This window comes from Protopterus annectens, chromosome 14.part0 (genome assembly GCF_019279795.1).
Source record: "Protopterus annectens isolate FY-2018-M chromosome 14.part0, PAN1.0, whole genome shotgun sequence".
In the NCBI taxonomy this organism is placed as follows: Eukaryota; Metazoa; Chordata; order Ceratodontiformes; family Protopteridae; genus Protopterus; species Protopterus annectens.
This window is the reverse complement of record NC_056748.1, coordinates 84,927,335-84,955,280: the sequence shown is the minus strand read 5'-3', so window position 1 is coordinate 84,955,280 and position 27,946 is coordinate 84,927,335. Positions and strand designations below refer to the sequence as shown.

At 37.4% G+C, this 27,946-nt stretch overlaps 1 protein-coding gene across 4 annotated transcripts in view; it reads left to right on the top strand.

Annotated features, from left to right (window-relative positions):
- Positions 1 to 27,946, top strand: part of AFAP1L2 (actin filament associated protein 1 like 2) — a 2,783,820-nt gene that overhangs the window by 2,136,296 nt on the left and 619,578 nt on the right. The gene's annotated exons all lie outside the window — the stretch shown is intronic.

Here is a 27,946-nt window from a genome sequence, read left to right as displayed (position 1 = left end):
TCATCCTTCTCATTCCTTAAAATAGTCTCTTTCACTTTGGGGTCAAACAAGGTTGACCCATCATGTGTGGCATTGAAGAAGCACATATTAAAATGTGCCAAATATTTAAGTGCTCTCACCAAACCAGTAGACAAGGCGTAGACATACTTCCCAAACCTGTCCAATGCATGTGACTCTCTGTGGATGGACAGATGAACTTTCTCCTGCAAGATCCTTCTTAGTGGCTGCCTCCACTACCATAGAATTGACCGTAGGACCCTTGCTCCAATGGAGTCAGTCTTTGGATGCAACTAAAAACTTGCCCGGCTTCTTGAGTATAGCTTAAACTTGTGTGGTTCCTTCCATGCCCAGGAGGTGATCAAGTCAATCATCTTGTCAACTGGGGGGTGGGGGGACCACACAAGAAGTAGATGGGCTAGAACAGAAAGCTTCAAAAAAAACAGATTCCTGCAGAGAAGGCCTGACAGATGGAACAAGCAACCTCAAGATAATCTGGCCCAAGGCAGAAAATGCATTTCTCATGTGCGTCCGAATTAGGTAATTTATGTGAAGAAGCCACACACTTTTTAAACCTGGAGGGCTTACCAGCCATCCTGTTCAGCCAAAAATAGAAGGTAGAAGGGAGAGAAAAAAGTGAAGAAAAGATAGTCTATAAGGCCAAAACACTCTATTCAATTTCAAGATAGAATCTACAACGGAATAAAATACTACTTTTTTAAGTTTATATAAGTAAAAGTTAAAGGTAAATGAAGAAGAACCTGTAGTGTAAAAGCTAACGGAGAGAGAGAGAAAAGATATGGTACTTACCTAATCAAATATCTTAAACTACTCCTGAGCACCAAAAACCCTGTCAAGTGCTGATGGTGGCAAACAAGATCTGAGGTGGCTCATTCCTTACACAAGGGATTGTGGGTAGAGGAGCAGTATGAGCACCAGATCCAAAGCTTGAGGATGGCCGAGGCTGCCTCCAAGACTGGATCCAAACCCCATATATTCAGCAATGGGTGGAAAATATATTATTAGATCTGATTTGTAACAACATAATTATTAATTATTATTATTACTATTGTTGTTAATTGACAAAGATCTCTGGTAATATGCAGTTTAAAAGTGGAGGCATTTCTAAGCTGTCTACCAATAGAAAACCAATTATTATCTCGAGTGTCACTGTTAGGTCAAACCTTCTACGTGCTTACCTGGTTTGTGGTCACATGTAATCAACATATTTTACTACAGCCTCACTTCCAATAAGCCACATTACAACACCCACCAATGTCAATGAGCATAAGTGCTTTACACACCTCCTGTCATCATACATCTTTGGCAAGTCCACACATTAAACATCAACACAAAATGCATTTGTAACATAGCATTGGCATGCACATTACAGCATACACAGAGAAGCATTAAGCTCATAACATATTGTTAACGTCACACCACCCCATTGTTTTGTTGTTTGTATGTAAATAGTATGAAGTCATTGGACTATAGATTTCTGTGTGCATTATGAGGTGTTTCATGGGACTCTATTCCTGATGATGTTCATGGCACTGATGAGTTACATGTGTAGTTGCTACTTCTACATGATCATATGGAATGTTTAAAGCATTTATGATCCTCAGACTTTACTGGATGTTAAAATGGGGTTATGAGAAGCCCTACTGTAATAAGATGGGCATGTGACAATATACCAGGTAGGTACATAGAGAATATGACCTAACAGTGAGAATCTGAGATAACAATTGGTTTTCCATTCGTACAGAGTTTAGGGATAGCAGTATCTTAATTTGCATATTACCCACAATTGTTTGTCACAAATTTGTCTGATAATGTAATTTTTCCAAATTAGAATCATCTATTCCCAAATTAATGATATATAATTGCAATTTTGTATACCTTCCACATGCTACACATTTATAAAGAGCAGCCACCACATGTCTAATGCATAGTTAAGATAAGTACCAATATTGTTAACTTGGTAATTTCTTAATTGATTTTGTGTATTTTATTTATTTATTTATGTATTTATTGCATTTGTTGACCGTGAAAGTCCACTGGGTCTAGGATGAGCTCATTTTCAGTGGAGGCCTGGGGAGAAAAGCTCCACAATATTACATACAAAGACAAATTAAAAATATTTTGATGCACAGAAAAATTAGATACAATGTTGCAAATATGAAGAAAATGAACACAGAAGGTATCACCACAGGAAAAACACGCCTCTGTTGTAAAAATCCAGAAATCTCTTTTATTCAATAAAAAGTAAGCGCTTTCACGTAGTAAACACTACGCTTCTTCAGACATAAAATGCAATAAGAACAACCCTAGTTATATACAAATTTTGGCGCTCAAATCAAACCAATCATTCAATTATTCACTTAAAAAAATTCCTAATGATTGCTTAGAGAAATCAAGTGTATTTAAATTAAAGGTACATATAGAAATGTAAAAATGTAAAACGTTCACATTTGTAACTGTATTTATACATCATAATGCGATCATTTTATAATCCATTTTTGTACCTGAAATTCTTAAATAATATGCATATAAAAATGGTTATTTAAATAAATGCAATAACCACATTATATTTCATAATATTATATAAGCAATCATACATATAGCTTTAGAAGCTGGATAGGTCAGCTGTATGTCTTTTAGAACGCTAAATGCGCGCTTAACGCTGCAATATAGTAAAAAGAAACCTCATATAAAAAACTAGATGACAACCTTTATAAACCTTATATTGCACTCTTCTCTTTGTATATCAGGTCGCTAGATAACTGCCAAACTGATCATAAAACATAAACATTGTGCATAGGCAGAAAGAAAGAGGGGTGCTGTAAAATGCTTAACAGCAAGCTATATCATGTCAAACAGTCACATGATATAAACAATCGTACTCATATTCAAACAAATTCCACGGACACATAAACAGAGTCTGGCTACAATGTTATATTATTCATAGTTGATGGCAAACAATATAACTATTTTTAAAACTTTGATTTGTAGATAGCAAAAACCTTCAATGTAAGTCCACAAAAATTAAAGCATCTAATTATAGCGGCATGTTACAAGCCTATGGAACCTGGTTAATCAAATCAAACAAACCATTAAAAGAATATGAATCATACTTATTATTTTAACTATATTTCATGTACAATTTTACACCAACTCTAAGAATAACTGAGGCTAATTCATTTATAACAGTGAACTTATAAAATATGTATATTTGAAAATGATATAAGATAAATCCCTTACGATATAAAGTAATTATAAAAACATGTGAAAAATGAATAAATTCAACTATAAAAATGTGGGTGTAACTACTGTACAAAGTAAAAAACGTAAAATGGGGGGAAGAATATGTAGACAAAACATGAACAAGTGTGAACTATATTATGAGCTATAAAATATATTAAATGTTATAACTTTCTATTGTCAAGAATGGGTTTAATAGACACATATTGGTTGCGTCCTGGATTATCATGTGCTCTCAGTTTCAAAATCCATCTCAGCTCTATGTTGGCCAGATGATTCATCCTATCTCCCCCTCTGGGGTTAGGTATAACAATTTGCAGAGTTCTAAAACTAAACTTATGATCATTATGTATTAGAACATGCTTAGCTAAAGCATTCAATTCATTACCTTTTCTTATATCGTACAAATGATTATATACCCTGTCTCTTAATCTGCGTTTGGTTAATCCTACATAAAATGCAGGGCAATCATTGCAGGTTGCTAAATAAATTAAATTTGTACTTTCACAATTAGAACTAAAGGTAGGTTTGAAAACATATAGACCATTGGGGTGTATAAAATTCTGTATATTAGAGATATAAGGACACATGTGACAATGGCCACAAGGATAAACTCCAAATCGGGTACTTCTATTATTAGTGGTTTTGAAATTCCTTTCAACGCATAATATCTGTTTCAGGTTATCACAGTTCTTGAAAGTGAAGCTAGGATAATCCCCTGTTAACAGACGAGTATCATTATCCATAGTAAGTACGTTCCAGTTCTTTTGGATAATCTTTTTCAATGCCTGCACATCACTAGTGTATCTCAAGGTGTAAGTAATCTTATTTCTATAACAAGATGTCTTAGAGGTATCCATAAAGGGTAACCAAAAAGCAGGTACCTTAACTGGGCTTCTTTCTGACTCTTTTTTATATACTATCTGAAGTTTACAGCAGTTAACCATTTTGCTATCATAGCCTCTTTCAAGAAAAAGAGACGTCATATGGCTGACTTCTGTTAACAATGTATCATGAACCTTACAAATTTTAGTTAGGCGGGTAAATTGACCCCTAACTATCCCTGAAAAAACATGCCTCGGATGCATGCTATCAAAACTTAACAATGCATTTTTCCATGTTGGTTTCCTATAAAGGGAAGAAAAAACCTTACCTTGTTTGGATAAATTAAGAGTTAAATCCAAAAAATGAATGATCTCATGTGACATTTCTGTGGTAAAACATAAGAAATTTGTGGTGGATTCTAAATACAATAGAAAATTTTCAAACTCTGTCTTGGTACCCTCCCATATAATAAGTACATCGTCCACAAATCTCCTGAACAATTTAATTTTCTTATATGTGGGATGGTTGAATAAAAAACATTCTTCCCAATAATGGACTACCAAATTGGCATAGGTGTTCGCGCAGGGGGTGCCCATGGCAACCCCCCATTTTTGTAAGTAGTATCTATTTCTAAACATGAAAACATTGTTGCTTAAGACCAAGCCTAACAATTGATTCACTAATATCTGTCTGCTATTACTAAAATTAGTAGATTTCACCATAATCTCTCTTATGGCTTGTAAGCCATATTCATTGGGTATGGATGTAAATAAATTCTTTACATCCATTGTAATCAGTAAATACTCAGAGGCATCTTTACTTAAATTTAGGCTTTCCAAGTCTCCTATAAGTTGATAAGAGTCTTTAAGAATGGTAGATATGTTGTTAACAAGTGGTCTAAGTAAATATTCAATAAAAGAAGAAACAGTTGAGGTAGCCCATCTTTCACCTGAGACAATAGGTCTCATAGGTAATGGCATGACATTTTTATGTATTTTGAGTAAACCTTTTATTATAGGTATTATGGGAAATTCAATGAAAAAGTAGTCATGGGTTTCTTTACTTATTTGGCCAAACATCAATAAATCATATAGGTCATCATGTATATTCTTGATAATTTTGTCTATTGCATCTGAGGTAACAACCTGATAAGTAGTATCATCTGCCAAAAGTGAATACATGTTGTCATCATAATCTATTGAGTTCAAGATGACCACGTCCCCTCCTTTATCTGCAGATTTTATTGTGATGTTTTTGTTACTTTTAAGTCTATTCAAAGAATCTCGTTCATGCTGAGTTAAGTTAAAATACTTATTCCGTTTAACATTATTAGAGAAAAGTTCATAGAAATCTAGTTCACATAATTTCATAAAACAATCCACATGAGGTAGAATAGGGGGTAAAAAGCTACTTTTATTCTTGAATGGGCAGATATTATTAGTAACCTGTAATTCATTCTTATCCTTAAAGAAAACCTTCAGTGATATAATACGACAAAATAACCTTAAGTCTATTAATGTATCACTCAAAGTGCTGGCCTGAGAAGGAATGAAACTCAGGCCTCTATTCAGTAAAGAAATATCTGAAGCATGAAGAGCAATGTCAGAAAAGTTATAAACTAGGTTGTTCAGTTCCTTGTTTTTCTCATGTTGCCATATTTTTCTCCTGACATCTTTCTCTTGCGAGGTCCTCTGCTGTTGGACCGGCCTCTCAACTTGGGTTGTTGCTTTACTGGGAAAGGTAAAAAACGTATGTTGTCAGTAGAGGAGTCCTTTGGTCTTGCTCCTGAAGTAATTTCTGAAAAAATTCTCCTGTTGGCTAACTGATTGGGAGGGGGAGTATCATCTAATGCAGAATGGTTGCTAATAATAGCGTTAGTCAAAGATGGAAGTGATTGCTCAAACCGTGTAGAAGGATTGGAAGAAGAAGAAACAGACATGTTAGTTGCTTGTGCAGCTTCTATAACTGTGCTGGCATTAACAGACGAGACTGTTTCTCTATTCATAATAGTGGTCACATCATTAGAAGCAACATGTTGTGTCCTTGGCCAAACAAAAATTTGGCCTGATGCAAAGTCATTAAAATCTCTAAGTAGTTTACGTTGCTTAGTCTGTTTTAGTCTCTCACTAAACAAGTTAACCTGTGTCCATATACTTTCCAATCTCTTGACGCAATGTTCATTATTGAAACATTCACTTAAATCTTTCTGTAACCGATCAACTTTGCTCCTCAAATCAGCTTCTAAAGGAGCAAAATATTCCAACAAAAGTTTCATGTAACTGAAGCCAAGTTCAATATTTAAGTCTTGCCACTTTCTTAATAAGATAGGATGGCTTTCGCCATAAGTAAGCATACAAAAAATTCGCATCCCTCTAGGGACGATGTGAAAATGAAGACTGGCTTCCATGTGCTGTCTCTGCCAAGCATAGCATTGCAGTTTAAAAAGGTCATCTTGCAATTCTTTACATAGTTTATTAAAGTCTAACAAGCTCTCACCATTAATCGGAGGTTGTGTAGGAGCTTGGTTGTTGGTCAATTCCAGAGCCAATAAAGGGTTCTCATCCTGATGCAGGAGTATTCCTCAAGCGGGTAATCCAGCCCTCGTCTCCGGTCGAAAATCAAGTTCTATATCAGTCTGCTCCATGTGTCAAACCAGCTGCAGCAAAACAGGATCAAAGCAAAAAAGCAAAAACCGCAGCTGATGTATAAAGAACCTTCTGTACAACCAAGTACAAAAATGAAGAAAACGAACACAGAAGGTATCACCACAGGAAAAACACGCCTCTGTTGTAAAAATCCAGAAATCTCTTTTATTCAATAAAAAGTAAGCGCTTTCACGTAGTAAACACTACGCTTCTTCAGACATAAAATACAGTAAGAACAACCCTAGTTATATACAAATTTTGGCGCTCAAATCAAACCAATCATTCAATTATTCACTTAAAAAAATTCCTTATGATTGCTTAGAGAAATCAAGTGTATTTAAATTAAAGGTACATATAGAAATGTAAAAATGTAAAATGTTCACATTTGTAACTGTATTTATAGATCATAATGCGATCATTTTATAATCCATTTTTGTACCTGAAATTCTTAAATAATATGCATATAAAAATGGTTATTTAAATAAATGCAATAACCACATTATATTTCATAATATTATATAAGCAATCATACATATAGCTTTAGAAGCTGGATAGGTCAGCTGTATGTCTTTTAGAACGCTAAATGCATGCTTAACGCTGCAATATAGTAAAAAGAAACCTCATATAAAAAACTAGATGACAACCTTTATAAACCTTATATTGCACTCTTCTCTTTGTATATCAGGTCGCTAGATAACTGCCAAACTGATCATAAAACATAAACATTGTGCATAGGCAGAAAGAAAGAGGGGTGCTGTAAAACGCTTAACAGCAGCTATATCATGTCAAACAGTCACATGATATAAACAATCGTACTCATATTCAAACAAATTCCATGGACACATAAACAGAGTCTGGCTACAATGTTATATTATTCATAATTGATGGTAAACAATATAATGATATTTTTGCATTTTTGCACCTGAAGTTCTCAAGCAATATGCATATAAAAATGGTTATTCAAATGAATGCAATAACCACATTATATTTAATTTTTCATAATGTTATATAAGCAGTCATACGCATAGCTTTAAAAAGCTGAATGAATCAGCTGTATGTCTTTTAGAACGCTAAATGCGCACATAACGCTACAATAAAGTAAAATAAACCTCATATAATGAACTAGATGACAATCGTTACGAACCTAATCTTGCACTCTCCTCTTTATGTATCAGATCGCTAGATGACTACCGAATTGGTAATAAAACATAGTCATTGTACATAAGCAAAAAAAAGAGGGGTGCTGTGAATCGCTCAGCAGCAAACCATATCATGTCAAACAGTCACATGATGTAAACAATCGGACACATATTCAAACAGACTCCACGTGCATATAGAACAGAATCTGACTACAGTGTTATATTATTCATAGTTGATGGTAAACAATATAACTATTTTTAAAACTTTGATTTGTAGTCAGCAAAAACCTTCAATGTAAGTCCACAATGTCCACCAATGTCAATGAGCATAAGTGCTTTACACACCTCCTGTCATCATACATCTTTGGCAAGTCCACACATTAAACATCAACACAAAATGCATTTGTAACATAGCATTGGCATGCACATTACAGCATACACAGAGAAGCATTAAGCTCATAACATATTGTTAACGTCACACCACCCCAGTGCCCCACTGTATTGTTTTGTTGTTTGTATGTAAATAGTATGAAGTCATTGGACTATAGATTTCTGTGTGCATTATGAGGTGTTTCATGGGACTCTATTCCTGATGATGTTCATGGCACTGATGAGTTACATGTGTAGTTGCTACATGATCATATGGAATGTTTAAAGAATTTATGATCCTCAGACTTTACTGGATGTTAAAACGGGGTTTATGAGAAGCCCTACTGTAATAAGATGGGCATGTGACAATATACCAGGTAGGTACATAGAGAATATGACCTAACAGTGAGAATCTGAGATAACAATTGGTTTTCCATTCGTATAGAGTTTAAGGATAGCAGTATCTTAATTTGCATATTACCCACAATTGTTTGTTACAAATCTGTCTGATAATGTAATTTTTCCAAATTAGAATCATCTATTCCCAAATTAATGATATATAATTGCAATTTTGTATACCTTCCACATGCTACACATTTATAAAGAGCAGCCACCACATGTCTAATGCATAGTTAAGATAAGTACCAATATTGTTAACTTGGTAATTTCTTAATTGATTTTGTGTATTTTATTTATTTATTTATGTATTTATTGCATTTGTTGACCGTGAAAGTCCACTGGGTCTAGGATGAGTTCATTTTCAGTGGAGGCCTGGGGAGAAAAGCTCCACAATATTACATACAAAGACAAATTAAAAACATTTTGATACACAGAAAAATTAGATACAATGTTGCAAAAATAAAAAAAACACATATAACAATGATGTCATTACATTAATTAAAAACGAAAGTCTTAATCTGTTAGAGAAAGAAAAGGATTAATACATCGGATGGAATAATAAGGGAAGTTACTAACGCTATCATTAGTTACAATATATTTACAGCTCACACAATTGTCATATGGAAAGGTCCCAAACTTACTCATCTTAGAATTAATTTTAGTTGTGTTATAAGAAAAATCTTTATAACATAAGCACTTCCTAAGGTTAGGACAATTCCTGTATGCAAAGCTAGGTTTTGACCCAATAATGGCTTTAAGCTGTGGCATACTCTCAGGAATGCCCCAGTTTTTTGATATGATGTTTTTTACTCTATTCATCCTCATACTGTAAGTTAAAGTATACCTTAAGTAATTTTGTTCTCTTCTCTGTCCTGAAATATTAGAATACATGTTCTTTGCACCAAAATAAGGTATTGCTGAACCGCTCCTATCTCTCAGAACTTCCAACTTTACCCATTCCAGGAATTCACTGTCATAACCTCTTTCTTTAAGTTCTTTAACCATTTCATCCATCGGTTCAACACTTACCTCATCACTGTATTCAGTCTACTTACTCTTAGCAGCTGACTTCTAGCTGTACCTCTAAATATACGGGGGGCATGCATACTATGTTGATGCGTATACCTGTTCGCTTGAGTGCCCTTATGTATAGATGTGCTGATGTTCTCATTGACTTAGCTAATTTCATATCCAAAAAGCAAATCTCAGTGGCAGAAAGGGTAGGAATAGAGTTAAAAACATTGTATCAAAAAAAACTGGGGCATTCCTGAGAGTATGCCAGAGCCTAAAGCCATTATTGGGCCAAAACCTAGCTTTGCATACAGAAATTGTCCTAACCTTAGGAAGCATTTAATGTTATAAAGATTTTTCTTGTAACACAAATTAATCCTAAGATGAGTAAGTTTGGGATCTTTCCATGTTACAATTGTGTGAGTTGTAAATATATTATAACTAATGATAGCTTTATACAGCCAAAATCTAGTAAGAAATTTAGCTTCAAAATTTGTGCCACTTGTAACACCATAAATATTGTTTCATTAGCTACATGCACTGTCTGTCCTGCATTTTATGTAGGCAAAAGCACACATAGCTTAAAGATCATATAACTGAACACAAAATACGAATATGTGTTATGACCAATGCTTTAACTAAACACATTTTAGAAAAAGGAAGGAACCATGAGTTTAAATTCAGGGTGATACAAATTGTTTCAAAGAGTATAAGAGGTGGAGACCTGAATAATAAATTAGAGGTATCTGAATATAATTGGATTACACAGCTGCTAGCTGACTCTGAACCAGGAATTAATGCAAAAGTTAGCATAAAACCTATATTGAAAAGGAAACAGGATATTTTACATTAGTGGTTTATTAGTATTTTATATGTACTTTAAATTTATTTTTCACATGCATTTCTTGCATGTAATTTTAAATGTTTTTATATATGTTTTTATTTTTTATTTCGGTCTATGTGTACTTGTTTGCACGTTTTTAATGCATTTATCTTTGCTTGTGATGTGCTAGCTCTTTAAGAATTTTCTTGGTTGTTTCATGTGATTTTGTTAATTAACTATATATTGAAGTCACTGTGCTAATTGTACTCTTTTGTTATCATACTGAAGAAGGGTAGCCATTCCTGAAAGCTTTGTGAACATTGTGGAATATTAAAGACTTCTACTTTCTTGAGTGTTTCCAGTGTCTGTATATATCTATTGTATTTGTGCTGTGGTTTTTGCAGACCTGGTTTACCTTCATGTTGGTCTTTTTTCTGTTATTACTCATAATTCTTTCCCCAGGTAGCTCCCATAGGTACCTGGGCTGCATAAATGAAAAGTTTTTTTTTTTTATTGCTGTGATTACTGATATGACTACTGTTGCTTTCCTAAAGTTATATATCATTGTCCCTTCAATTTAGTGGTGCCATTGAAGCTTCTTTGGTGTGCAAGCACTTCCTGCTTACATATTTAAGCAAAGAAATCTGGCTTCTGATTATCTCTACAACAGAAACGTTAAGAACTGTTTTGGTTAATCTGTGGCTTGTGCTAGTAAATTAGTGCAGTAGGTGGTGGCCTGGTCTAGTTGAGCTGGGAAATACATAAGGAAGCTGGAATAATAGTTGTTTTATTGGTCAGAGGGCTTAGAAGCCAGTTTTATGGGTTTTAAGTGCCTGTATAAATTCTTTGCACAGTGGTAGTTACTAGTGACTTGTAAAGACTACAGACATAGAAACCACATTTTCCCAGTAAAACCACCAGCAAAACTGGGCCAGTAATTTTCTGATTGAGTTGCACAGAGCAGGTAGTCTGTGTATTGAGGAATACAGCCCCCTGAATTTAGTATTATATAGCCAAGCATAATCTCCCACCCCAAAATCATCCTTAGTCAGCCCGCTAATAACCCCCCCCTGCAGTGCATTCTGGTAGCCCATCTAGTAAAGACGTTGGACATCGACATGCACTTTTCTCATTTCTCCACCACTAGTTTACTGGATATGGTTATACTGAGATAATGTAACAATTGTTTAATGTTCACCGACAACCACTTAATCCTCAAAGAAAAAAATTACTGTATGTGAGAGATGTATATGTAAAATGCCTCTGGAGGCAAAACGCTTGTGTACAGTCATAATAACAATCTGGTTGTCAGAAACACACACACTACACCCACAACACATAGTACACAGCCCACACAGAGACCTACTTATGCTGAGGCATTTAGGTGCAATCTTCCTAAACCCCAAAGACCTCCTACACATTCCGCCTTCAAAAAGATATCCTCAGTAAACCCAAAAACACTCAACAAAAACACCACCTAATACTGCAATTACAGTCAGACCCAGTGGTACCTCAACCGTCACGCCCATAAGGCCAGTACACTACCCAGGTCCATAGTCATAGGGCACTCCATTGTATGACCTACTGATGTCCCACTCACCAGGCTGAATAAGGAGAAAGTAATAGTCAATTACTTATCAGGGTCCAGAATCTGCTAAGTTACGCATGCACTCAGGTCACTGCATCACAGGTACTACATGACTCAGTCATAGCCCATGTGGGTGTGCATGACCTAAGATGTTCCTCCCTAGACTACATGAAGAGAGACATTATGGAGCTCTCAGATTATTTGTCACAGGCTGGTGTGCCTAGCATTGAGCAGCATTGTACCTTCACCAAGGATGATGCCACAATACAAACAGAAGATGATTGAATTTAATAATTAGCTTAGTTTTTGGTTTCATCCTAGAGGGATATATTTGTCAGTGCAGGAAGTCATGCTCCTTTAGGCTTTCAAATACTGGTTAAAATATTGTCCTTCCCCAGTAAATCCTATTTAGGTAATTCCAAATAGACAAACCTTCCAATGTAGCAAAATCTACTAAGGATATCTAAAAGTTTTACTGCTCAGTGCTAGGAGTCTAAACCTTCCAAGTTCTCCTCACTTTGGAGAAGGTAGACATCTGTGCAGTTACCAATATGTGTTTTAAAGCCACAGAGAGCACCCCAGCAGTGCAAAGATTCAGTGCCTTCTATACACTTAGATCTCAGCAAGAGACAGTGACTAAAGGTGGAATTGCCTCAATCTATATCAATAACAAGCATATCTCTAGGTCGGTTAAACAGGATAATACACTGGATTTCCTCCACATCCAGATTACCATAGGCAAAGTCCCATATCATATCCTAGCAAGCTATAGGTCACTCCCTTTGCCCCATGAAACCCATGGCGCATACTTACACCTGTTGGAGACAGTCAACATTCAGCCAAATACCACATCCATTGGGGACTTTAATTATCCCAGTATACACTAAGAACCCTACACAACCCCAAACTTTCAGGCTCAGACATTTATAGATTTTGTAAGGACAAACACTCTGTACTAGAGGTACAAACATATTGGACATGGTACTCACAAATATGGGAGAACTCTTCATGCCCCCCCCCCCCCATGTCATGTCCTCTCTAGTAAGGTCAGACTATAAAGCAGTCTCCTTCAGACTAAGAATCAAGTCTGTAACCTCAGCAAATCTCGTAACAGTTAAAAAGTAGTCCAAGGCAAACTACCTTTTATTAAGTGATAACTTGTTAAAATTTCAAACCTTTCCAAACCAAGAAAACACAACAGCCTATGTGGAATTATTTACAAAGGCTCTGTACAACAGTGTCAGTGACTGCAGTAAGGCTGCTATGTCTACCAGAAGTAAGCCCAGAAAATACTCAAAAAACAAACCACCCTGGTGGAATCCAAAATTAAACAGGTTTTATAACAAGAGAAAAAAATGATAGCTAAAATTAGGATGTGTAATACCAAAAAAGATAAAAAAAACATTCTTATGAAGCTGAATAGACAACCAAGAGGACTAAGTCCAACAAAGCAAATTTTGAGGTAAAGATAGTCTCCCAGGCCAAGGACAACCTTTTTTAGCTACATTCAAAACTTCAAAGCAGCACATAACAGTCTGTTGAACTGTTGGCAGATGGAACGACATTCATGGAACTGGGAGATATAGCACATCTGGCTGACAAACTCAGCTCTAACTTTTACCCTCTTCACCCCCAGCCCCCAGGAAATACCATCTAACATAACCCCTCCAACTATCTGTAGGGAGCAGGTCTTAGATGCACTCTCTAAGGCCAAGAATACAGCTTCAATGGGCCCTGATAATATCCCAGGAAGCCTTCTAAATAGCCTACTGTATGACCTATCAGTGCCACTGGAATTACTATTCAGTCATAGCCTCTGCACAGGCTTCATGTCACGTGACTGGAGAACTGTAATGATCATCCAGTTCACATCAAACAGAGCCCCTGTATGACTCTGTTTAAGCGTAGCCTGGATGACTGATAGGAAACTGTAAATTCCTGCTGGGAATTTCACCTGTGACCATCCTAGATATGGGCAGTCATTGCTAATTAAGATCTTAAGTTTAGGCAAGATCCTTTATAGGTTCATAGGTTCATACTAGGCTATCTGCCCGAGGGCATTTACAAGCCTAGCCCATAGTTTTGTGGCTTACGCCACCCCTTTAGTATGGGGAACTATACCCATTATTTTGCTGTGCCTCTGTTGAGCAGTGACACTGAGGTAATCCCTGGGGTATATCTGCGATCTCCCATCCATTGGTCAAGATTTCCATGATAATGCTTGCATGACCTTATATATGAGACTAGTTAGGGTAATGGGTCTGCAGGTTCCGGGATCCATTGATGGTCCACATTTGTGCAGAGGGATAGGTTCATAGTTTCATAGGTGGTTACTAGGCTATTGACCCAAAGGTCTTTATAAGCCTAGCTGTGTGTACTCAATATAATACTAGAGAAATCTGAGATACATGCCTGCCCCTCCAATGTCTACTGAACCTAGTAGACTCCTTTGAGAATGTCTCCAAGGCAATGGATGAGAGAAAATGGCCCATACTGCCTACCTTGTCCTAGGCAGGGCATTTGATACAATACCTAGTTCAGCCATTGAAAACAAACACAAAGAATTAAGCACCAGGGACGTCTGAGGAAGTCATCGTGCCCTGGATTCCACCAGGGTGGTTTGTTTTTTGAGTATTTTCTGGGCTTACTTCTGGTAGACACAGATTTCTCTAGTATTATATTGAGTACACACAGCTAGGCTTATAAAGACCTTTGGGTCAATAGCCTAGTAACCACCTATGAAACTATGAACCTATCCCTCTGCACAAATGTGGACCATCAATGGATCCCGGAACCTGCAGACCCATTACCCTAACTAGTCTCATATATAAGGTCATGCAAGCATTATCATGGAAATGATAAACAATGATATAGCAGACATTCAGATGCTAAACCCAACACAGTTTTCTTTTGTCAAAGGCAGATAATGTCTACTGAACCTAGTAGACTCCTTTGAGAATGTCTCCAAGGCAATGGATGAGAGAAAATGGCCCATACTGCCTACCTTGTCCTAGGCAGGGCATTTGATACAATACCTAGTTCAGCCATTGAAAACAAACACAAAGAATTAAGCATAAAACCCTACGTTATGCACAGAATAGCCAGCTGGCACATAAACAGGACCCAGGAAGTTAGAATTGAAGGCACCACCTCTACAAAGAGGCCAGTCACCAGTGCAGTCCCCAGTTCTTTATGCTGTGTCCTTTCCTCTTTGCCATCTATTTTTTGGAAGTCAAGACTAATGCCAAGGGCCTTTACTTGCCAAGTTTGCAGATTATTACAAGGTAGGAGCAATCATAGAACCCCGCCAAGAAACTAACATCTTACTGGAAAGTCTAATACAGACAAATGATTTGGTGCCAAAGCAATGGCTTAACACTCAATACCAAGAAATGCATAATAGTACCTTTTGGGAAAACAACCCTAAACATAGACATGGTAGGCAGGGATTTGAGTACTCACATAGATAGTAACCTGGCTTTCAGCTAACATATGTCTAAGAATGTAAGAAAATCATTCTATGTCATTCAACTTATAACAAAGGGCATAGCATCTACGTCTGAGGAAGTCATCGTGCCCTGTACTCAGCCCTCATTAGAGCCAACATTGAGTTTAATGCCCACTTCAGTATGTGTCTGACATGGCACATGCAAGAACTGGAATGTCCACAGTGACTTCCCACAAAAAGAATACAAGGCATAAACACAATGTCCTCTGCAGGTCGCTTCAAAGCTCCATCTCTATTCTTGCAGATTGCTGAGAAGTGATTTATACCTGCAACAAAAGGCATCCTTGGAGCCTGCTTTAATGACCCATTAGCATATCCACAAAATGAACAGCACCAGAACTATTAGATCTAAGCATTTAAATGCTGCTTACAATTTAAATAGAACAAGTTGGAGGGGCAGGCATGTATCTCAGAGAGTCCCCATTCTGTGCAATAAGATTTCCATCCATGAGAAGCAGAGCCTTTCCTTAACCCTATTCAAGAGCAACTTGGACCAACAAGTGGATGGGAAAAAAGAAATACACCCCTAGTCATCTGACACATATGTCTCTGATGGATAGAGGTAGCTATTAAATCATGCCCTAATATACACCTCTTAAAATAATCTCTAACACTTGTGGGATAGATTTGGGTTACATTTGTAGGATTATAAAACCTCCAGTGGTCATCAGCCTGGTATACCTTTGAACCTATAAATCTTTCTACCCTTCATTTATTGATACTGTATGTATATAATAGTAAATGGTTCATCCTTGAGTTCTAATATTGATACCCTACCTACAAATTCAAATCATTAGCAATCATCAGGTAACCTTCCTAGAAATTCACATCAATATCACTCATCAGATACCCTTCACACAAAGTCATATCATTAGCACTCATCAGATCCCCTTCCTACAAATTCACATCATTACCACTCATCAGATACCCTTCCTACAAATTCACATCATCAGTACTCATCAGATACCCTTCCTACAAATTCACGTCATTAGCACACATCATATGCCCCTCCTACAAAGTCACTATATTAGCACTCATTGGATACCCTTCCTACAAACTTACATCATTAGCACTCATCAGATTCCCTTCCTAAAAACTCACGTCATTAGCACTCATCAGATACCCTTCCTACAAATTCCATTCAGTAGCACTTATCAGATACCCTTCCTACAAAGTCACATCATTAGCACTCATCAGATATCCTTCCTACAAATTCCATTCAGTAGCACTTATCAGATACCCTTCCTACAAATTCACTTCATTAGCACTCATCAGATACCCTTCCTACCAATTCACATCAATAGCACTCATCAGATACCCTTCCTACAAATCCACATCATTAGCACTCATCAGATACCCTTCCAACAAATTCACATCATTAGCACTCATCAGATACCTTCCTTACAAATTAACATCAATAGCACTCATCAGATGCCCTTCCTACAAATTCACGTCATTAGCACTCATCAGATATCCTTCCTACAAATTCAGTTCATTACCACGCATCAGATACCCTTCCTACAAATTCACTTCATTAGCACTCATCAGATACCCTTCCTACAAATTCACATCAATAGCACTCATCAGACACCCTTCGTTCAAATCCAGTTCATTAGCACTCATCATATACCCTTCCAAAAAATTCAGTTCATTAGCACTCATTAGATACTCTTCCTACAGATTCAAATCACTAGCACTCATCAGATACCCTTCCTAAAAACTCACGTAATTAGCAATCATCAGATACCCTTCCTGCAAATTCACATCATTAGCACTCATCAACCTTTCCTACAAAGTCACATCATTAGCACTCATCAGATACCCTTCCTACAAATTCCCATTATTAGCACTCAGCAGATACCCTTCCTACAAAGTCACATCAATAACACTCATTAGATACCCTTCCTACAAAGTCACGTCATTAGCACTCATCAGATACCCTTCCAACAAATCCAGTTCATTAGGAGTCATCAGATACCCTTCCTACAAATTCAGTTCATTAGCACTCATCAGATCGCCTTCCTACAAATTCACATCATTAGCAGCACTACTCAGATACCCTTCCTACAAACTGAGTTAATTAGCACTCATCAGATACCCTTCCTACAAAGCCAGTTCATTAGCACTCATCAGATACTCTTTTTACAAATTCACGTCATTAGCACTCATCAGATACCCTTCCTACAAACTCATGTCATTAGCTCTCATCAGATACACTTCCTACAAACTGAGTTCATTAGCACTCATCAGATACCCTTCCTACAAAGCCAGTTCATTAGCACTCATCAGATACCCTTTTTACAAATTCACATCATTAGCACTCATCAGATACCCTTCCTACAAACTCATATCATTAGCTCTCATCAGATACACTTCCTACAAATTCTCGTCATTGGCACTCATCAGATACCCTTCCTACAAAGTCACATCATTAGCACTCATCAGATACCCTTTCTACAAATTCACATCATTAACACCCATCAGATACCCTTTCTACAAATTCAGTTCATTAGCACACATCAGGCACCCTTCCTACAAATACATGTCATTAGCACTCATTAGATACCCTTCCTACAAATTAACATCCTTAGCACTCATCAGATATCCTTCCTACAAATTCCATTCAGTAGCACTCATCAGATACCCTTCCTACAAAGTCACATCATTAGCATTCAGCAGATACCCTTCCTAGAAATTCACATCATTAGCACTCATCAGATATCCTTCCTACAAATTCCATTCAGTAGCATTCATCAGATACCCTTCCTACAAGTTCACATCATTAGCACTCATCAGATATATTTCCTACAAACTCATGTCATTAGCACTCTTCAGATACTCTTACTACAAACTCACGTCATTAGCACTCATCAGATACCCTTTGTACAAATCCAGGTCATTAGCACTCATCACATACCCTTCCTACAAATTCACATCATTAGCACTCATCAGATACCCTTCCTACAAATTCAGTTCATTAGCATTCATCAGTTGAGTCTATATTATATTCTTGAAAGCCAACATTGTTGAATCTGACATTTTTGACATGAGAATATCAAATGCTCAGAATCTCAATCATGTAAACGGAAATCTCCGTAAGGGGAGATTTTTGTTTACTGCAATGTAGTGCAGAATCGGAGTTGGTATATTTAAGTAGCTGGGGTGTGGGGGGGGGTGCAGAAGGGGCTATCCCCCCTGCTTAAAACTGTTAGTGTACTTTCTTCTGTTTTTTGTGTGTTTTTATAAGGTCGATGTTTGAAGACATCGACCATTTGTTGTCGACCATATGTTGTTCGATGTTTTCAAATGTAGATCTTATAACATAGACCCCATCAGATACCCTTCCTACAATGTCACATCATTAGCACTAATTAGATACCCTTCCTACAAACTCATGTCATTAGCTCTTATCAGATACACTTCCTACAGATTCACGTCATTAGCACTCATCAGATACCCTTCATACAAATTCATATCATTAGCACTCATCAGATACCCTTCCTACAACTTCACATCATTAGCACTCGTCAGATACCCTTCCTACAAATTGACATCATTAGCACTCATCAGATACCCTTCCTACAAACTCACGTCATTAATTCTCATCAGATACCCTTCCTATAAATTTACATCATTAGCACTCTTCAGATAGCCTTCCTACAAACTCATGTCATTAACACTTATCAGATATCCTTCCAACAAACTTACGTCATTAGCACTCATCAGATACATAGTCATATCATTGGCACTCATCAGATACCCTTCCTACCAATTTACATCATTAGCACTCATCAGATACCCTTCCTACAAAGTCAGATTGTTAGCACTCATTAGATACCCTTCCTACAAACTCATGCCATTAGCACTTATCAGATACCCTTCCTACAAATGCACATGATTTGCACTCATCAGGTACCCTTCCTACAATTTCACGTCATTAGAACTAATCAGATAACCTTCCTACAAACTCACGTCATTAGCACTCATCAGATACCCTTCCTACAAACTCACTTCATTAGCTCTCATAGGTTCATAGGTTCATAGGTTAGTACTAGGCTAAGTGCCCTTGCGAGCCATTTTAAGCCTAGCCAATTATCCCCTGTGAGATTCAAACCCTGTACCTTGTGTTTGTAAGGCAAACACCTTAAACATTAGGCCACCCTCCCAACCCCTCATCAGATACCCTTCATACAAATTCACATCATTAGCACTCATCAGATACCCTTCATAAAAATTCACATCATTAGCACTCATCAGATACTCTTCCTATAAATTCACATCATAAGCACTCATCAGATACCCTTCCTACAAAGTCACATCATTAGCACTCATCAGATACCCTTCATGCAAACCCACATCATTAGATCTTATCAGATACCCTTCCTACAAATTCACATCATTAGCACTCATCAGATACCCTTCCTACAAAGTCACATCATTAGCAGTCATCAGATACCCTTCCTACAAATCCACATCATTAGCATTCAGCAGATACCCTTCCTACAAATTCACATTAGCACTCATCGGATACCCTTCATACAAATCCAGGTCATTAGCACTCATCAGATACCCTTTCTACAAAGTCACATCATTAGCACTCATCAGATACCCTTCATACAAACTCACATCATTAGCACTCATCAGATACCCTTCATACAAGTCCAGTTCCTTAGCATTCATCAGATACCCTTCCTACAAAGTCACATCATTAGTACTCAACAGATACCCTTCCTACAAATTAACATCCTTGGCACTCATCAGATATCCTTCCTACAATTTCCATCCTTTAGCACTCATCAGATACCCTTCCTACAAGTTCACATCATTAGCACTCATCAGATACCCTTCCTACAAATTAACATCCTTAGCACTCATCAGATATCCTTCCTACAAATTCCATTCCTTAGCACTCATCAGATACCCTTCCTACAAGTTCACATCATTAGCACTCATCAGATACCCTTCCTACAAACTCACGCCATTAGCATTCATCAGATACCCTTCCTACAAATTCACATAATTAGCCTCCTTCAGATACCCTGCCTACAAACTGAAGTCATTAGCACTCATTAGATACCCTTCCTACAAACTCACATCATTAGCACTCATCAGTAACCCTTCCTACAAGTTCACATCATTAGCACTCATCAGATACCCTTCCTACAAATTCACATCATTAGCACTCATCAGATACATTTCCTACAAACTCACGTCATTAGTGCTCATCAGATACCCTTCCTACAAATTCACATCATTAGCACTCATCAGATACCCTTCATACAAATTCACATAATAAGCACTCATCAGATACTCTTCCTACAAAGTCACACCATTAGCACTCATCAGATACCCTTCATGCAAACCCACGTCATTAGAACTTATCAGATACCCTTCCTACAAATCCACATCATTAGCATTCAGCAGATACCCTTCCTACAAATTCACATTATTAGCATTCATCAGATACCCTTCCTACAAATTCACATCATTAGCACTCATCAGATACCCTTCCTACAAATTCACATCATTAGCACTCATCAGATACCCTTCCTACAAATTCACATCATTAGCACTCATCAGATACCCTTCCTACAAATTCACATCATTAGCACTCATCAGATACCCTTCCTACAAATTCACATCATTAGCACTCATCAGATACCCTTCCTACAAATTCACATCATTAGCACTCATCAGATACCCTTCCTACAAAGTCACATCATTAGCAGTCATCAGATACCCTTCCTACAATCCACATCATTAGCATTCAGGGGATACCCTTCCTACAAATTCACATCATTAGCACTCATCAGATACCCTTCCTACAAAGTCACATCCTTAGCACTCATCAGATACCCTTCTTACAAATTCACATCATTAGCACTCATCAGATACCCTTCCTACAAATTCACTTTCTTAGCACTCATGAAGTACCCTTCCTTCAAATTCAGTTCATTAGCACTCATCAGTTGGGTCTATATTATATTCTCCAAAGCCGACAATGTAGAATCTGACATTGTCGACATGAGAATATCGAACGCTCAGAACTTCGATCATGTAAATGGAAATCTCCGTAATGGGAGATTTTTATTTACTGCAATGTAGTGAGGTATCGGAGTTGGTATATTTAAGTAGCGAGGGTGTGGGGGTGCAGGGGGGCTTGCCTCCCTGCTTAAACCTATTAGGGTACTTTTTTGTGTGTTTTTATAAGGTCGATGTTTGAAGACATCTACCATATGGTGTCGACCATATGTTGTTCGATGTTTTCAAACGTCGATCTTATAACATAGACCTCATCAAATACCCTTCCTACAAATTCACATCATTAGCACTCATCAGATACCCTTCATGCAAACCCACATCATTAGAACCTATCAGATACCCTTCCTACAAATTCACATAATTAGCACTCATCAGATATCCTTCATATAAACTCACGTCATTAGCACTCATCAGATACCCTTCATACAAATCCAGTTCCTTAGCATTCATCAGATATCCTTCCTACAAATTAACATCCTTAGCACTCATCAGATATCCTTCCTACAAAATCCATTCCTTAGCACTCATCAGATACATTTCTTTCAAACTCACATCATTAGCACTCATCAGATACCCTTCCAGCAAACTCACGCCATTAGCATCCATCAGATACAGTTCATCCAAATCCAGTTCATTAGCACTCATCAGATACCCTTCCTACAAAGTGACATCATTAGCACTCATCAGATACCCTTCCTACAAAGTGACATCATTAGCACTTATCAGATACCCTTCATACAAACCCATGTCATTAGAACTTATCATATACCCTTCCTACAAATTCACATTATTAGCACTCATCAGATACCCTTCATGCAAACCCACGTCATTAGAACTTATCAGATACCCTTCCTACAAATTCACATCATTAGCACTCATCAGATACCCTTCCTACAAAGTGACATCATTAGCACTTATCAGATACCCTTCATACAAACCCATGTCATTAGAACTTATCATATACCCTTCCTACAAATTCACATTATTAGCACTCATCAGATATCCTTCCTACAAATTCATGTCATTAGCACTCATCAGATACCCTTCCTACAAATTCACTTCATTCGCACTCATCGGATACCCTTCCTACAAATTTACATCATTAGCACTGATAAGATATCCCTCCTAAAACCTCAGTTCATTAGCACTCATCAGAAACCCTTCCTACAAATTCACATCAATAGCACTCATCAGATACCCTTCGTTCAAATCCAGTTCATTAGCACTCATCAGATACCCTTCCAAAAAATTCAGTTCATTAGCACTCATTAGATACTCTTCCTACGGATTCACATCACTAGCACTCATCAGATACCCTTCCTAAAAATTCATGTAATTAGCAATCATCAGATACCCTTCCTGCAAATTCACATTAGTAGCACTCATCAGATACCCTTCCTACAAATTCACATCATTAGCACTCATCAGATACCCTTCCTACAAATTCACATCATTAGCACTCATCAGATATCCTTCCTATAAATTCACATCATTAGCACTCATCAGATACCCTTCCTACAAATCCACATAATTAGAATTCAGCAGACACCCTTCCTACAAATTCACATCATTAGCACTCATCAGATACCCTTCCTACAAAGTCACATCATTAGCACTCATCAGATACCCTTCCTACAAGTTCACATCATTAGCACTCATCAGATACCCTTCCAACAAATCCAGTTCATTAGGAGTCATCAGATACCCTTCCTACAAATTCACATCATTAGCACTCATCAGATATCCTTCCTATAAATTCACATCATTAGCACTCATCAGATACCCTTCCTACAAATCCACATAATTAGAATTCAGCAGACACCCTTCCTACAAATTCACATCATTAGCACTCATCAGATACCCTTCCTACAAAGTCACATCATTAGCACTCATCAGATACCCTTCCTACAAGTTCACATCATTAGCACTCATCAGATACCCTTCCAACAAATTCAGTTCATTAGAACTCATCAGATCGCCTTCCTACAAACTGAGTTAATTAGCACTACTCAGATACCCTTCCTACAAAATGAGTTAATTAGCACTCATCAGATACCCTTCCTACAATTCCACATCATTAGCACTCATCAGATACCCTTCTTACAAAGTCACATCATTAGCACTTATCAGATACCCTTCCTACAAAGCCAGTTCATTAGCACTCATCAGATACCCTTCCTACAACTTAATGTAATTAGCACTCATCAGATACCTTTCGTACAAATCCATTTCATTAGCATTCAGCAGATACCCTTCCTACAAAGTCACATCATTTGCACTCATCAGATACCCTTCCTACAAATTCACATTAGTAGCACTCATCAGATACCCTTCCTACAAATTCACATCATTAGCACTCATCAGATACCCTTCTTACAAATTCACATCATTAGCACTCATCAGATATCCTTCCTACAAATTAACATCCTTAGCACTCATCAGATACCCTTCCTACAAAGTCACATCCTTAGCACTCATCAGATACCCTTCCTACAAATTAACATCCTTAGTAATCATCAGATATCCTTCCTACAAATTCCATTCCTTAGCACTCATCAGATACATTTCTTTCAAACTCACATCATTAGCACTCATCAGATACCCTTCCAGCAAACTCACGCCATTAGCATTCATCAGATACAGTTCATCCAAATCCAGTTCATTAGCACTCATCAGATACCCTTCCTACAAATTCACATCATTAGTGCTCATCAGATACCCTTCCTACAATTCACAACATTAGCACTCATCAGATACCCTTCCTACAAATTCACATCATTAGCACTCATCAGATACCCTTCCTACAAATTCACATCATTAGCACTCATCAGATACCCTTCCTACAAAGTCAGATCGTTAGCACTCATTAGATACCCTTCCTACAAATTCACATCATTAGTACTTGTCAGATACTCTTCCTACAAATTCACATCATTAGCACTCATCAGATACCCTTCATACAAACTCAGGTCGTTAGCATTTATCAGATACAATACAAATACCTTTCGTACAAATCCATTTCATTACCATTCAGCAGATACCCTTCCTACAAAGTCAAATCATTAGCACTCATCAGATACCCTTCCTACAAAGTCACATCATTAGCACTTATCAGATACCCTTCCTACAAAGCCAGTTCATTAGCACTCATCAGATACCCTTTTTACAAATTCACGTCGTTAGCACTCATCAGATACCCTTCCTACAAACTCATGTCATTAGCTCTCATCAGATACACTTCCTACAAATTCTCGTCATTTGCACTCATCAGATACCCTTCCTACAAATTCATGTAATTAGCACTCATCAGATACCCTTCGTACAAATCCATTTCATTAGCACTCATCAGATACCCTTCCTACAAAGTCACATCATTAGCACTTATCAGATACCCTTCCTACAAAGTCACATCATTAGCACTCGTCAGATACCCTTCCTACAAACTCATGTTATTAGCACTTATCAGATACCCTTCCTACAAATTCACATTGTTAGCACTCAATAGATACCCGTCCTACAAATTCATGTCATTAGCACTCATCAAATACCCTTCCTACAAATTCACATCATTAGCACTCATCAGATACCCTTCCTACAAAGTCACATCATTAGCAGTCATCAGATACCCTTCCTACAAACTCACATCAATAGCACTCATCAGATATCCTTCATACAAATCCATTTCATTGGCACTCATCAGATACCCTTCATACAAATTCACATCATTAACACTCATCAGATACCCTTCCTACAAATTCATGTCATTAGCACTCATGAGATACCCTTTCTACAAATTTACATCATTAGCACTAATCAGATACCCGTCCTACAAACTCACGTCAGTAGCACTCATCTGATACCCTTCCTACAAACTGACATCCTTAGCACTCATCAGATACCCTTCCTAAAAACTCAGTTCATTAGCACTCATCAGATACCCTTCCTACAAATTCACGTCATTAGCACTCATCAGATACCCTTTCTACAAATTCGGTTCATTAGCACACATCAGGCACCCTTCCTACAAATTCATGTCATTAGCACTCATCAGATACCCTTCCTACAAACTCAGTTCATTAGCACTCATCAGATACCCTTCCTACAAATTCACGTCACTAGCACTCATCAGATACTCTTTCTACAAATTCAGTTGATTAGCACTCATTAGATACCCTTTCTACAAATTTACATCATTAGCACTAATCAGATACCTGTCCTACAAACTCACGTCATTAGCACTCATCAGATACCCTTCCTACAAATTCATGTCATTAGCACTCATCAGATACACTTCCTACAAACTCACATCATTATCACTCATCAGATATCCTTCCTGCAAAATTACATCATTAGCACTCATCAGATACCCTTCCTACAAACTCATGTCATTAGCACTTATCAGATACTCTTCCTACAAGTTCACATTATTAGCACTCATCAGATACCCTTCCTACAATTTCACATCATTAGAACTCATCAGATAACCTTCCTACAAATTCACTTCATTAGCACTCATCAGATACCCTTTCTACAAATTCACATCATTAGCCTCCTTCAAATACCCTTCCTACAAACTCAGGTCATTAGCACTCATTAGATACCCTTCCTACAAACTCACATCATTAGCACTCATCAGATACATTTCCTACAAACTCACGCCATTAGTACTCATCAAATACCCTTCCTACAAATTCACATTATTAGCACTTATTAGATACCCTTCCTACAAACTCATGTCATTAGCACTCATCAGATACCCTTCCTACAAATTCAGTTCATTACCACCCATCAGATACCCTTCATACAAATTCATATCATTAGCTCTCATCAGATACCCTTCATACAAATTTACATAATAAGCACTCTTCAGATACCCTTCCTACAACGACACATCATTAGCACTCATCAGATACACTTCATGTAAACCCACGTCATTAGAACTTATCAGATACCCTTCCTACAAATTCAGGTCATTAGCACTCATCAGATACCCTTCCTACAAATTAACATCCTTAGCACTCATCAGATATCTTTCCTACAAATTCCATTCAGTAGCACTCATCAGATACCCTTCCTACAAGTTCACATCATTAGCACTCGTCAGATACCTTTCCTACAAATTGACATCATTAGCACTCATCAGATACCCTTCCTACAAATTGACATCATTAGCACTCATTAGATACCCTTCCTACAAATTCACATCATTAGCAGTCATCAGATACCTTTCCTACAAATTGACATCATTAGCACTCACCAGATACCCTTCCTACAAATTGACATCATTAGCACTCACCAGATACCCTTCCTACAAATTGACATCATTAGCACTCATCAAATACCCTTCCTACAAGCTCACGTCATTAGCTCTCATCAGATACCCTTCTTATAAATTTACATCATTAGCACTCATCAGATACCCTTCCTAGAAAGTCACATCAGTAGCACTCATCAGATACCCTTCCTACAAATTCACATCCTTAGCACTCATCAGATATCCTTCCTACAAATTCCATTCAGTAGCACTCATCAGATACCCTTCCTACAAATTCACATCCTTAGCACTCATCAGATATCCTTCCTACAAATTCCATTCAGTAGCACTCATCAGATACCCTTCCTACAAGTTCACATCATTAGCACTCATCAGATACCCTTCCTACAAATTCACATCCTTAGCACTCATCAGATATCCTTCCTACAAATTCCATTCAGTAGCACTCATCAGATACCCTTCCTACAAGTTCACATCATTAGTACTCATCAGATACCCTTCCTACAAGTTCACATCATTAGCACTCATCAGATACCCTTCATACAAATTCACATCATTAGCACTCATCAGATACCCTTCCTACAAATCCAGTTCTATAGCACTCATCAAATACCCTTCCTACAAACACACGTCATTAGCTGTCATCAGATACCCTTCCAATAAATTTACATCATTAGCACTCTTCAGATAGCCTTCCTACAAACTCATGTCATTAACACTTATCAGATATCCTTCCAACAAACACACGTCATTAGCACTCATCAGATACATAGTCACATCATTGGCACTCATCAGATTCCCTTCCTACAAATTCACATCCTTAGCACTCATCAGATATCCTTCCTACAAATTCCATTCAGTAGCACTCATCAGATACCCTTCCTACAAGTTCACATCATTAGCACTCATCAGATACCCTTCATACAAATTCACATCATTAGCACTCAACAGATACCCTTCCTACAAATTGACATCATTAGCACTCATCAAATACCCTTCCTACAAACACACGTCATTAGCTGTCATCAGATACCCTTCCAATAAATTTACATCATTAGCACTCT